This window comes from Ursus maritimus, unplaced genomic scaffold (genome assembly GCF_017311325.1).
Source record: "Ursus maritimus isolate PB19 unplaced genomic scaffold, ASM1731132v1 scaffold_9, whole genome shotgun sequence".
Lineage (NCBI taxonomy): Eukaryota > Metazoa > Chordata > Mammalia > Carnivora > Ursidae > Ursus > Ursus maritimus.
The window spans coordinates 61,034,246-61,047,439 of NW_024427107.1; positions in this window are offsets into that span (position 1 = coordinate 61,034,246).

Here is a 13,194-nt window from a genome sequence, read left to right on the forward strand (position 1 = left end):
TTTGTTAAATGAAACTTCTGCCCATAAAAGATTTCCCTCACAGTCACTTCTTATTCTTCATAGAGCCCTTCTGTCTTGGGAGGAGATGCCTGGCATGTGTACGATAAGGTGATACACATTTGGACTAGCGGATCGGTAAGGCCACCACTGTGCTGACAGGCAGATACACCAAAGTTCAAACCTCGAAGAGCAAAGTCATTGTCTTTTGTGCCTTTCTATCCACATTATGACTGCTGGCCTAAATCTGTCATATGGACATTATCTGCTGCAAAGACTGAATTGTCATTTGTTCGATGAGTATATTTTAAAGTTTCACCATGTGAGTCCTCATGGTTAAGTATAATAAGCACTAAGCTGGGAATGAGGAGACCAAGTTGATTCCCAGAGCTCATAAACATTTAATTATCTGTGCAAATATGGACAAACAAGTTACTCTCTTTAAACCTAGTCCTCATCTGTAAAACCCATAAAATGGAAAAGGCAAGGCCATTCTTGACTACAACCCAGGGTTACTATGAAGATCAAATGGGATAATGCATGTGACATTACATTGCAAATTGGATTAAACAATGTATAAATGTGAGAGATGACCTAATTCATCCTCAAATTTTAACTGGTGATTTTGGAATTGGCAAGTACTCATTTGAAATAATATTTCTCAGAGGAGTTTGGGGCCTCTTGATCATCAGTTCCCCAAGGCTTTTAGAAAGAGTCACAGGCTAACCCTCCACCACCACGCTCAGAGTATGAAAAGCCCATTTAGCTGTCATCCCTGCTCTTGGCAGACTTTCAGGGAATGCCAGCAAAAAGTCTGAAATTGGAACGGCAACCCACCAAGTACATCCAAATCTTTCATCAAACTGTGCCTAGTTTAGAAGCAATGTTATGTTAACATTACCCCCACCGTGGATTATTTCTAATGAAACCAATCTGCCAAGGTGAAATGAGACCATGTGTTGCGGAGAAGCATAATTGGATTGACCTGAAAACTGAGTTTAAAAGTAAATATCCTTTCAATTAAAGATGAGCAGAAAGATTCCAGAAAATATCAAGACCTCTGACTCCTTTAAATCTGTGGCCTATCCCTTAGACCAAAATAATAATCAAATCTTTTAAGGTTTCTGAACGTAATTAGAATAGAAATTTGCAATTCGGCTTATTGAGTCAGAGTCGCCTGATGGCTAAGCTCTCCTAATCGCAGGCTAGCAAACTTCAAAGGCAGTGCCAGCTCCTCCGAGCTAGCATGGTGCCATTCAGGATGTGGAAGATACCAAAGCAGTCTTTAAGTTCAACCCTCAAATTGTCATCATTTCCTTCCTCTCCTTCATTGCTGCCTCATCTTCTACTTCCCTTTGTAGCTACCTCCTGCTAGAGCCCAGCATTTTCTAGACACCATAAGGGTTCTAGGAATATACAGGTGATTAAGAGGTAAGCCTTGGCATTGATCTGCTCTCATTCCAGCCAACTCCCACGCTCATTCTTTAAGTCTCCAGGTCAAATACCTCCTCAATGATGCTTATCTTAATGCTTAAGTCACCCAGAAAGACTTAAAATTTCCTTCTTTATGATTTAAATGCTCTTTGAACATAAGCCCATTCCAATATATATGTTGTATTCACTACAATTGTTAATTTACATAGTTCCTTGAAATCAATAATCAAGTCTTTCCATCTTTGTACCATGAGATACCACATAATATCTGGCACAAAATAGGTATTAAAAATATTTGTTGAGGGGCGCCTGGGTGGCTCAGCCGTTAAGCGTCTGCCCTCGGCTCAGGTCATGATCCCAGGGTCCTGGGATTGAGCCCTGAATCAGACTCCCTGCTTGGCGGGAAGCCTGCTTCTCCCTCTCACATTCCTCTTGCTTCTGTTCCCTCTCTCGCTGTCTCTCTCTGTCAAATAAATAAATAAAATCTTTAAAAAATATATTTGTTGAATAAATCACTCCCCAATCCAATTATTCCCCAGTCACAAAACATTCATTTCTACCTCATGGTGGTTCTGCTTCCCAAGTCCCTTTTCTTTACTGCTGTCGGCGACCAACTTTGGCCCTCTGTCACCTTTTACTGTATCTATTCCAAGTACATTTCTCATATACTCTTCTTACATACCTCAGATTCATGTCTGTCCTACAGAATTATCAAAAGTACGTGTTTCAACCATCTTACTTCATTCATTAAATATTTTCTCCCAATTAGACAGTAAAAAGATATGGTCTAATTTGCATTCTCCAATCTATTTCTGCCCTCTCCTACCAAATTCCCTGTGATCCTAAATAATTTATGCATGTTTGATGTCTCTATGGCCTTGCTCATATGTCCCTTAATCTTAGTGGGCCTTTCTACCCATGTTGAAACCCCAACCTACCTTTAATAATTTAGCTTGAAGATCCCACAAAAATCACCAAGCACAGGCTAGTGAGAACCTCTTCTTTCAAACTTACTGAAGTAAATTGCCACAATCAAATCTAAAGGCAGAACTGGAACTAATATCGAAGGCTCCTAACTCTAGACGTCTTTATACTGGCCCTGTTGCCTTGCCTACAAACAGGATTTCCAAATGATGTGTAGTTCAGTGTGGAACACTTCTGAGAGTTAAAGAAGGCATGATGAACAATCACACTGTTAATAATCACACCCAGACAACAAGCGTAAATCAGGACCTATGGTCAACCTGCATCCGAGCCTCCTTCAGCTATGGCAAAATTTTATGGTCCCTGTTTAACAAAAAGCTCTATATTATCTAGGTTTTTCTCCTAATGACAGCCCATGGGATAATTAAGATGATTTGAGCCTTTAAAAAGTTATTTTGTGTTCTGGTTCCCTATTTTAAAACAATGATAACAATACACACACACACACACACACACACACATGCACACACACATGCACACACAGGGTGCTTTGAATAAAGCTGTTTCCCTAGTAACTGCACAAGCTATTGTATACCAGGTATTTCTCGGGTTCTAGAGTCAGATACACCCATGTTAGTGTACACAATTGTATCACTTATTCTGTAAGCCTCACAATGAAGACAATGGGGCCTAATAGGACTTCTGGTTCATTCATTCTACAAATACTTGTTGTGTGCTTAACAAGTTTGAGATAGTGTGCTGGATACTGGGGATACAATGCTGAGCAATCCACCGTGTTCCATTACAGTCTAGTCAGACAGACAGATGTGAAGCCCAAATGAACGTGCTATCCCAAGCCACACGAATGCTGCGATACTACGCTACCACATAAGACAAGACTCTGATCTATATTGTGAGGTCGTGAAATGCTTAAGGACGTGATGTTTATCTTGTGAGCTTAAGAGTAAATGCAAACGAACTAGATAGAAGAGGAAAGGAAGTTTTTTCCAGGAACAGGGAATAGCATGTGCAAAAGCCCTGTGTCTATGTGGAACCCAACCTAATCAAGAAACACAAGAAAGGCCCATGTGACAGAAGCACACAAAGTGAGGAAGGAAATGGTAGGTAATGGAGCTGGAGAGGGTGGCAGGGACCAGTACCAAAAAAAAAAAAAGACTCTGTTGGTCATATTAAAGGTCTCTGTTTTTTGGCAAAGAACAATGTAATATTAAAGACTTTTAGGGGCGCCTGGGTGGCACAGCGGTTATGCGTCTGCCTTCGGCTCAGGGCATGATCCTGGCGTTATGGGATCGAGCCCCACATCAGGCTCCTCCGCTATGAGCCTGCTTCTTCCTCTCCCACTCCCCCTGCTTGTGTTCCCTCTCTCGCTGGCTGTCTCTATCTCTGTCGAATAAATAAATAAAATCTTTAAAAAAAAATAAAGACTTTTAAGTAGATAGCTGACACAGGGAAGAGGAAGGAGAAGACTGGTACCCATAATTAGATTTGTGTTTGGAAAGGTCACTCCTGTTGTTGCATGAATTATGGGTTAGAAGAGGACCACAACACATGCAGGGAGACCAAATAGGAAGATCTTACTGTAACTCTGGGAAGCAGCAAGGGTTAAACAAGCATGGGATGAAGGCAGACAAAGTGCCAGAAGGAAAAAGAAAGAGGGGTAAAATTGACAGGCTTAGTGATAGTGGAGTAGATCAAAGATAATGGCAAAATTGACTCAACTTTCTGCCATTCTTTGAAATATCAAACACTACCAAAAAAGTGGGTTTAGGGAAATTTTATACATTGTCTTGGGTATCCTGAGTCTAAGGTGGCCTTGAAACACGTGGGTGGTGATATTGAATAGAAATTTGGATATAGGGGTGTCTGGGTGGCTCTATTGGTTAAGCATCTGCCTTCAGCTCAGGTCATGATCATGCTTAGCAGGGAGTCTGCTTCTCCCTCTCCCTCCACCCCTCCCACCCCAGCTTGTGCTCTATCTCTCAAATAAATAAGTAAATAAAATCTATTTTTAAAGAGAAATTTTGATATACAAGTGAAAGGCTCTGAGGTAGGAGCTGGACTAGAGCCTAAGTGGGAGGCTGTCCTTGGTTACATGCTAAAGGAAGCCACATAATCAATGAGATTCCTCAAAGAAAAGATAAAGAAGAAGAAAAAAGAAGAGGGGGTTCTTCAGATCAAGTCTTGAGAAACTTTAATATTTAATGGCAGGTTAGAAAAGCAACATGCAGGGCACCTGGGTGACTCAGTTGATTAAGCATCTGCCTTTGGCTCAGATCATGATCTCAGAGTCCTGGGATGGAGCCCTGTGTCAGGCTCCCTGCTGAGCAGGGAGTCTGCTTCTCCCTCTCTCTTTGCCCTTCCCCACCCACTCATGCTCTCTCTCTCTCTCTCAAATAAATAAGTAAAATCTTTAAAAAAAAAAAAAAAGGCAACATACTACAAAGAGAAAGAAGACTCAGCCAAAGATGAAGGAGGCAGTCCAAGCAGTTGTGGCATTTCAGAGTGACGGTGAAGGAGACAGGCCATGGTATCAAATACTGCTGAGGGGTCAAGAAAATGTGAACTAAAAAGTGGCCATTGGATTGAGTAGCATAAAGACCATTAGTGGACTTAGCGAGCTATGTCCGAGGAGTGAGAGGACAGAAGCCAGGTGCAGGGTACAGAGGAAACGGAGGCCTCAAGTGTAGACAGGTTTGGTTTTGTTTTGTTTTGTTTTGTTTTGTTTTCGAGAAGTTTGGCTCTGAAAATTGGAAAGGATTAGACCATTGGAAGAAAAATAGTAAGAAGCTGTAAGAGAAGACATGTATAATATAAAAGGAATTTTAATTTAATTTAATTTTTTTTGCAGGTTGATGAGAGTTAAGCATGTTTAACTATTTATGAAAAGATCTCACTGTGGGGACTCTTTGATAGTGTAAAGTCTCTGTGAAGACAGAAGAATGCAGAATCTAAAGCACAAGGGGAGGGTTTGACCTTAGGAGGAGGGACACCCCAATAATGTAACTGGAAGTAAAGTTGGGTTCTGCTCTTGGGCAGGTACAGACTTGCTAATCTGAGTTTAAAGATATTCCAATCTGATGGTTTCAATTGCCACTGAAAGTAAGAGAAGGAATCAAAAGCTCAGAGCAAAGGGGCTTGAAACATGCTCAAATGTTGGGGCAGAGTGATGGTGGTCATTGTAGAAGGTCGTTAAGAGAGTTGATGGGCCAGATGGAGGGCCTATATGAGGGATGATCATGAATGTTGTGACTCCACTGTGTCCCTGTCATGTGGCTTTCTCCAGGATCACCACACTGCTCAGACATAGATCTGGAAAAGCAGAAGGTAAGGTTAGGATTTTGCCATATCAATGTGAGACAATGGCAGGTGATCAAGAAAGTAGGAAGGGGAGAGGAGTGAGTCTGAGGACTGCCACTGAAGCTCTCTTTTTACATGTAGGTGTTACAGGCCCTTTTCCCGGTATCCCAGAGTTGCAATGAAGGCCAAAAGCTGAGGCCCCAATTACCACTTGTAAGCCACATTCTAAAGGGAGTGTCTACCACTGGCTGCCAACAACTGGGACCAGGCTCTTGTCTCCCTCCCTTTCCCTACCTCTACCACCAGGACTTACTAAGAGAGATAGAACAGACCCTAAGACCATGGGACTTCGTTCCTAACACCCATCACTACCACCAAACATACACAAACATCTACACACACCTCATCATTCTTAAAAAGAAAAGAATGAACAGATGAGGTGTACACTTTCTGGAGGATGCAGAAGTGGTCAAGAAGTTATGGTCTTTGCTCAAGAACATTAAAAAAAAAAAGAGAGAGAGAGAGTCATAGAAGGTGACTTCCCCCCTCCCCCATGAGTTATCTCCACTTCAACACATCAGTTACATCAGCCATACCTGTGACCTGTAACATGCAGGTAGCATGAGTTCACATGTAACAAGTGTTGCATAAGGAACTGTGTGCTTTGTTGAATAGCCCCATCCATTGTTGTTTTTCCCTTTCTTGGGCTTGTGTCCCTCTCTCATGCTTCTGAGTCAATAATTGTGTTTTCTTCCTTCCCAAACTCAGCAAGTGGAGCAGAGATATGGGCCAAGGGGTGGAAATGTCTAGCAAGATTCTCTCTTACAGCTGCTTTTCATCTGCAGCTCACATTTGCCCAGATTAACCAAGTGACGAATGCTCTCCCCACCTCCCCCTTTGCCAGTGTGGTGGGACAGAAGGTGACGCTGGTCCCCTTTTTGTCTTAAGGGAATTGAAGCTTCACTTCACAGATAGCAACTTGGTCCTTGGAGGCACAGGAGGTGTTACCTTTGGAAGACTTATGCTCAATATTTTCTGACTGCTAGTACGTCACCCCACTCCTGGATCTAGGGGACATGGCACCTCTCCCGGGCTCAGAAAAGAACAAGGGATTACTGCCAATATTTCAGTCCCACTGGTGTGATGAGATCTCACCTTAGTGCAAATCCATCACTGAGCTCCAAAGCAGTGACTTCCTCTCCCTTTTCCAAAACCAACACTCGACTATTTGATGAGTCATTGGTTCCCTGACATTTGTAGAATACGCTTGAACTGCTCCCAGCGGGAGGAAAATTATACTGTGATCATACCACAGTCTCGCTCTCCGTTGCCTTCCCTTCTTCTCCAGCCTCTACAAGTGAGGAATCTACAAGCTTCACAGTCAGAGCCTCTGGAGCTCCTCTCATCTAATTCAGCTGAATGAGCTGGTCTGTGGGCTTACAAAAAAGAAATGAGCTAGTTCTCTCACCAGCCTCACACAGGACCTGGATACTCAAGTTTATCCTTATAACTGAGAAATCTCAGAAGGAATATGATTGAACCAATTGCTAGATTAGTGTGGGTTATGTGTTTGTTCATTGCTGCACTTGAAGGGTGTAGGAGACCAGGTTAGAGTCAGTCAAAGGCCAGTAGGCACTGATGAGGGAGCCAGGCACTGGGAGGGAGTTAGTCGGAGAGTATGACTGTGAACCGGAAATAGATGAGATGAATTAATGGAGTTGGAAGTGTGGCGAAAAGAAGTTGAAACAAGAGCTTTGAGATGAAGCAGCGAATGATGGTAGAGGTGGAAGGAGGCTATGTCACTAAGACTGTTTTCTGAGTCTGGGATTGATTCATATACCTTAATCCGGAGAAGAACAAAACAACCAGCTCCTATGTGAGTCTGAACTCTTTCAATTATGTGTCAAATTCAAGCCCAAACTAGCCGAAGTAAAAAAGATGTTTGTTGGCCCATGTTACTGAAAAGGGTAGTTGTAATGCCTGCCTAACATGCTTGGCTTAGGCAGGGACCCAGGCTGTTTCTCTTTACCTCGCTCTGTGTCTACTATAACACACCATACCTGGACTAGTCTTCTCTCCAGGGAAAAAGAATATCCCGATCCAGCTTTGCATCCTCCAGGGTTCAAGTCTAGTAGGAAAGAGAATCTCCTTTCTGGACATTCCAGCCGAAGTCCCACTGGGTCTCATTGGTCTTGATTAGGTCACATGCCACTCAGAACCACACTGTGCCCAGGAAAAAACAAATCAAAATTGGTCAGATCTGAGTAACATGACCATAAAACTGGAGTGGATCCTTATCACTCAAATTGCATGAACTCAGAGAGGGATAAACAAAAGTGGTATCTTAGAAGGAGATTGCAGTGCTGCTACCCAAAGGGGTAGGGGTGGATCCCAGCAGCCAAAAACACTGCAAATGTTCCTCACAGGTTACTGAGTCTTTGTGATAATCTCTATATTCTGATAGCTTCAAAGATCAACAAAATAAGAGTCAATTAGATAGTCTGGCTTATGTGACAGTTTAAATTGTTTGGATTTTGTGTGTGTGTGTGTGTGTGTGTGTTTACAGTAGACATTGCTAACCTTCATGCCAGCTTTATCTCCATTATCTAATAGAATTCTTATAACAATCCCTTGAGGTGGGTGCTTCATTAACCCAATTTTACAGATAGGAAAGTGAGGTTTGGTGGAGTTAAGTGACTGTTGCAAGTTCTCATTGCTAATAAGTGGACGAGTCAATATTCTCAACCAAGCCAACCTAAGCTAGAGATCATGCTTGAAAGTTAAAAATCATAAAATCTGGCCCAGCGCTTTCTCTTTAGAGATTCTTAAGAGAAAATCCCTGGAGGACAAAATGTCTTGCCTATAGTCAGGCAGGGAAAATGTGTAAAAGAATCTATACAATTTAAAATCACATGTTAAGAGCTATGGTGCCCAGCTCACTGCTAAGAATCCCTTGTATTTATTTTGTCAAAATGTCACTGGGTTCTAGAATTTAGTCCATCTTGCTGGGTGAGTGAAGTCTCTCCAAACAGCCAACCAGGGAAGAAGAAATACAAAAGGAATAGAGGTCAAAAGGGAAGTGTGAGGAGAGATGAATATTGAAATGCCCATCATTGGCAAAGGCCATGGGCAGCAAAAATCCAAAAGCAATTTATGTTATACATATTTGGTTAAGTAAGGTAATTTGAGGGGCACCTGGGTGGCGCAGTTGTTAAATGTCTGCCTTCGGCTCATGGCGTGATCCCAGCATTCTCGGATCGAGCCCCACATCCGGCTCCTCCGCTAGGAGCCTGCTTCTTCCTCTCCCACTCCCCCTGCTTGTGCTCTCTCTCTCGCTGGCTGTCTGTCTCTGTCAAGTAAATGGATAAAAATCTTAAAAAAAAAAAAAGTAAGGTAATTTTATGTTCTTCTATCCCTATGAAAATCATTTAAAACTCCTTGTTCTTAGGCATTCATTCATCCTGGGACATTTATCAAGTTCTTAGTGGACAGTAGGAATACATCAATACATAATGGAGATTTTTAAATTTAAATTCAACTAGCCAACCTACAGAACATCACTAGTAATGGAGATTATGATCCAAATAGCCCCAGCCAGAGAGAAACCAGTGGCAAACAACTCAATAAAAAGTGACAAGATAAATGTCATCTCTTACTTGGATAGATTGTGATGGAAACACAAAGATGGGAATATATAATCTTGACTTTGGAACAAACTATTGGTAAAGGTTCTACATTTAAATTGAGTAGCCAAAAAAATTTAAAAACACTCAAATTAAGTAGACAAAGATCCAGAGATTAGGGGTGGAGTGGGATGTAGAGTTTAGAAACTCAAGATTATAAAATTCTAATTATTGAGTTAGGCTAGAGAGAGCCTCCAATTTGCTTTCCTTTTACGTTTGAGACAAGGCACGTAAGTCCAAACATTAGTGGCAGCATCAGATGAGAACCCTGGTTTCCAAATTTGTGATTTAACCTGGGACTTATCTTGCTCCTGATTCATTGAATCAGACATAATACTAGGTGCTGTATATTCATTATCTCTAGTTTTCACGATATTCAAAGAGGTACCTATGACCATCCCTATGTTACAAATGAGGTGGCCACAATGTGAGAAACATGTCAGAGAACCAGCACATGGTGGAGTCCAGACCTGAACCCACATCTGATTTCAAAGCCATACAGTCTTTCCTCATGATGCCGTTTCAAGCTGTTAATGGGAAAGGGGACAGCGGAGAGGCTGGACTCATTTGACCAAGTGGGCAACTGAGTTTCAGTGAAGTAGGGGAACAGGACAGAAAAAAATAAAAGAAAAAACCAAACCAAACAAAACAAAACAAAAAAACAGAAATGGCTGGGGTGTTTTCATGGCCCAGAGTGGATGTTATCAACACAGAAAAGAAACAGCTCTCATTTCAGGATGCCAGAAGTCGTGAGTAAATTGCCGGCCTCTAGATTACCATTGGATCTTCATCTCAGCCCAGTTTTTCACCCATAATGAGATTATCTCAAAGCGTGAAAAGAGAATAAGGTTCATGAGTCACTCATCTATCACTTGATGATAATGAGACCAGTGCTAGGTACTATGCAAAGTGCTCTGAATAGATAACGAGACAGCCACTTTGGAGATGCGGGAGATAAAGAGATTACAGTACAACACTGGTTGAAGTTACTACCGCAATGGCAAAAAAAGCCCTATGGAAGGAAAGAGATGAAAGATTATTGAAGATTATTAAATGAGTTATTTAAAATGGCAATGCTTTTCCAAAGGCAAACTATAACAGAAATGTAAAATAATGTAAACCAGCTCCTCATGGTTTGCCCAAGACTTTCCTGGTTTTAGTACTGACAGTCCTTCAATCCAAGACATCTGGTCACCCTACATGGGGGGGGGGGGGCGGGGGAGGGTCAAAGTCAAATGCCTAAAGACAAGCAAAGCAAATTAATGTAATAAGGCAAGTTGGAGAAAAACAAATGTACAAACACAATAAAAAAATGGAACTTGTACTCCACCTAGAATGGAAAGAACAATGGGAAGGGTGGTGATCCAAAGCAACAGTTAGGAACTATCCAGCCAGTCACCTGTTTCTATCTGGCCAAAAAACTAAGAACAGTGAAAATTTTTCATGGTTGGGAAAAACCCAAAGAACAATATTTCTTGATGCATGAAAATGAAATGAAATTCAAATTTCAGTGTCCACAATAAAATTTAGTGGAACAAACCAAAGGTCTTTCACTGATGTAGTGCCCATGGCTCCTTTTACACTACGATGGCAGAAATGAGTAATTAGAGACTGGATGGCAAAACCTTTTATGGAAAATATTTATTTGCCAACCCCTGTTCTAGAGAATGATTGCCCTAAGGGCAGCCAAATAGGCTTCCACTGATTGTTGACAGAAACAATAGTTTACAAGGACTAACTAAAAAATTCTTAACATTTTAAGAGAAGTCAAAAAGCTGGATTTTTATGTGAAATTTATTGATTTTCAAATTTGGCATCTAACTCATTTTTTTAAAATATCCCATGGATACAACGAAGCAATCTGTGCTTTGTGTGCAGCCTTCAGGCTACCATTTTGCAAAGTGTGAAGTACATAATGTGTTCCATGCTAACACTTACCCCAAGAGGTACTTCTAGTAGTTCCTTAATTTGAAGGCAAATCTACTACCCCTGACTCTATCAATTGCTTTCAATTTCAAATTTGTTTGCCTTGCAACTCCTTTACCCACTAGTGCCTTTCCAGGATTATCAAATCTTCTCAACAGCCCGTAAAGTTTTTTCCCATTCCAAATAGAATCAAATCCTCCCTCAACTCTACCCCAGACTGCACTACTGTCTATTTATCCTATTTCTTATTTCTTCAAAGAGTAGTCTCTCCTCGCTGCCTGCAGTATACTCTTCCATTCTCTCCTCAACCCAGTGCATTCGGTGGTTTTTCAGGCCACTTCATTGAATGTGCTTCCAGGAAGGTCACAGATGACCACCTTCTTTCAAAATTCAATGGATGTTTTCAAATTCCCATATAACTGCTCTCTGGCATTTGATGTCACTGACCACTCTCTTCATTTTGAAAGTGTCTTTCTCCTTGGGTTTCATAATACCCACTGTTTCCTACTTCTCACGCTGCTCTTTCCATGTTTTCTTTTTTCCTAGCTTGATTTTGTTCAACACCTGGCACGTAGCAAGCATGGTGCTAAGCGTTTCCCAAATGTAGCTGCCATATATCTCACTGCTCAAGAAGTAAAACTTTACTTCCCTAAAATAAATTTCATTTCTAATTTGTGTATCCAGCTTACATGGCTTAGTCATGTTTTCATTCAGTCTTTCTTGAGGTTCCCATCATCCCCCCCAGCGTCATACCAGAATCTAATAAGTGAAAAATGATATGAGAAGCTCAATTGGCATGCATGTCTTCACTGTGCATGTGTCTAGGGCCTTTGAGGTTTGCTGATCTCCTGTTTCTAAGTTCCGGCCAGGACCCCCAGGGCCTAGGGTCCCAGCTCCCCAAAAGGATCACATAGCACATCCTGGAGTGTAACCACATGCTCAGACCCACAGACTTCTCTCCAATTCTGAATCTGAGGAAAGGATCCCCCCGCCTTGGCACTGTAAAGGCTATATCTTTTCACTTCTTCAGTGGATTCCTCTTTCACAAAAGACATGAAATCCATTAATTTCAGACTGCTTCTGCTTCCCAACCCTACTCTGCAAAAAGACCCAAAGCCAAGAAAATACTTTAAAAGGGTATGTCTACCTTGGTGGGAAATGGACATAAAAATGAAGGGAAAAATTTACCAAATTATGTTTCAGCGAGATTACCTGCCATGATTCTTACATCAATTCTGAGAAATAGGTGTAATTATCACTGTTTTACAGATGAAAACATTTAGAGTTTATGTTGCCCAATACCATGTAAGTGCAAATCTCCAGCTTTAAAAAGAAAAAATGGTTGTATTATTTATTTGAGAGAGAGAGTGCAAGTGGGGGAAAGGGCAGAGGGAGAAGGAGAAAATCTCAAGCGGACTCCCCAGTCAGCGCAGAGATCCCACTTGGGGCTCGCCATCTCGACCCTGAGATCATGACCTGAGCCGAAATCAAGAGTCAGATGCTTAATCGACTGCACCGCCCAGGCACCCTGGCAAATCTCCAGCTTTGAACCATGGCCTGATATGGCCTGTCCCCTTGCCTCCAGCCTGAAATGCTGGTGGTCTTCCTTTTCCAGAATGCTTCAGAAGGTCTCGAGGATTCAATTGCTCAATGGAACACTGATCAGCACTTGAGCCTTTGTGGGAGGAACTACCCAAGGCAGGGAAGGAGCCACCTGAAGGAATTCAAGAGAGCGGGGCCCAGTGTCACACAAGTACTGGAGTTTTGCCTGCTCCCAATAGCCAGAGTGCAAAATTTCATAGGGCAGGGGCATCATTTCCATTTTTATATTCCAGCCAAAACTGAATATCCCTGCCAAGAGGGGGCAAGAACACGTGCTTCCTAGAAATGCAGCCCAAACAGGAACTCCCGC